The sequence below is a fragment of the Euprymna scolopes genome, chromosome 7, assembly GCF_053919585.1.
Source record: "Euprymna scolopes isolate OS-2025 chromosome 7, ASM5391958v1, whole genome shotgun sequence".
In the NCBI taxonomy this organism is placed as follows: domain Eukaryota; kingdom Metazoa; phylum Mollusca; class Cephalopoda; order Sepiida; family Sepiolidae; genus Euprymna; species Euprymna scolopes.
This window is the reverse complement of record NC_136488.1, coordinates 107,976,627-107,979,126: the sequence shown is the minus strand read 5'-3', so window position 1 is coordinate 107,979,126 and position 2,500 is coordinate 107,976,627.

Here is a 2,500-nt window from a genome sequence, read left to right as displayed (position 1 = left end):
TATATATATGTATGTATAAATATATATATATATATATAAGTATGTATGTATGCATATATATATATTCATATATCATGTCAGGTTATCTCATATGCTACTGGTACCATGTAACCCAGTACTACCTGCCTCATGGTCGGGTCACCGGCGACTAATCTGGTTGCCCCACCAGAGTTGTTTGGTGAGGAGGGTGGCTAGTCTCCCTGAAGGATTAAAAGAAGACTTTCCAAAAGGCGAATGAACTCTTTTTCTGGGTCAACGGCCAACTAGCACCGTGTATATTTGTGTGTGTGTATATGTGTATTGGGGTTAAACATTTTGAACTGAGAGAGAGACTTAGCTGTCGTACAAAGCAAAGACTCTGTAACATCATCTTTGTATAGATACTCCCTCAGGTATTTGGGCTCATGGATTTTAAATGTCTGAGGGAGTGGCACTCGTCTGACAAGACGTTGCAATCATCATATTTATATATATATATATATGTATGTATGTATATATATATTTATATATATATATGTATGTATATTTATATATATATATGTATGTATATATATATATTTATATATTTGTGTGTATATATATATATATGTATGTGTATATATATATTTATATATATGTATATATATATATATATTTATATATGTATGTATGTATATATATATTTATATATATATGTATGTATATATATGTATGTATATATATATATGTATGTGTGTATATATATTTATATATATATATGTATGTATGTATATATGTATGTGTATATATATATTTATATATATATATGTATGTATATATATATTTACATATATATGTATGTATGTATATATATATTTATATATATATATATTTATACATATATGTATGTATATATATATTTACATATATATGTATGTATGTATATATATATTTATATATATATTTATATATATATGTATGTATATATATTTATATATATATATGTATATATATATTTACATATATCTATGTATATATATATATTTATATATATATATATATGTATATATATATATATTTGTATATATATATGTATGTATATATATATGTGTATGTATATATATATATATTTATATATATATGTATGTATATATATTTATGTATATATATGTATGTATATATATATTTATATATATATGTATGTATGTATATATATATTTATATATATATGTATGTATGTATATATATATTTTATATATATATGTATGTATATACATATTTATATATATATGTATGTATATACATTTATTTATATATATATATGTATATATATATTTATATATATATGTATGTATATATATATATATGTATGTATGTATGTATATACATATATTTATATATATATATTTATATATATTTATTTATATACTAGCAATCGGTGCCCGGCGTTGCCCAGGTGTTTTGAGGTTAATGCTGAGAAAAAAAACGGTCAATTTTTTTAAACTTTGACCCCTATTATGACCTCTTAACATTCATTGTTTAGGGATCAAGTAAAGTTAATAAGTTAGATCCATGTCCAAGGAATCTATATCTAAAATATCACGTTTTTAGACCCAAAATAGTAGGAGGAGTTTGGTAGAGTTCTCAAAGGTCAAATCGTTGAATATTGACCACTTAATCGCAAAATTTCTGTCGAAAACCTATCACATCGATTTTCATCTCAGTACCCTGTATATCAAATTTCGAATCTCTAGGCTTAAAATTGACAGAGTTTTAGCGTAGGGAAATGCACACAGACGCACAGACACACACAGACACTATCACTTATATATATATATATATATATATATACATATATTTATATATATATATATATATATATATATATATATATATATATATATATATAAACATCATATATATAAGGATAATAGTACGCCATATATATAACAAAAGACCATTATTTGCTCAAGTGAAAGGAAAACCCGGGGGAACTTTACCCAAAAATAAATCTATATTTTTTGGGTGTATTGATAGTCTTATAAGCGAGTAATTATTAATTCAGCCATCTTGATTCTTAACCAAACAGAAAGTTCAAGTTGGAGGATTTCCCTTTTTTTTTGATAGCGAGTCCAAATTTCGCAGAATTTGGCCTTTTTTTTAAGCAGTTTGGCCTTCAAAATTTCTTCACCGATGAAATCTGGGGACGCAACGGGAATTTTCGGCAAAAAAATGTTGTTACTATGTATTGAAATACAATATGTGGCAAAATTTCAGGAACAACTAATGGATGGTTCTCTCGCAATAGTCCGGACAATTCGATAAATTATCTCGTCAAAACCTTAAATCTCGAATTTTTGTGCATTTTTTTGAGGGGGGGGGCTAATTTGGCATAATAGTGTCCATTTAATAGTATTATCTTGAAAAAATAAAAAAAATAAGGAAAATTACCAAAAAAAACAAACAAGAACAACAAAAGTGTGCCGTATTTTTAAAAGTTTTATTGCGTTGTTTTTATTTGCGTTTTTTTATTTCATCGGTG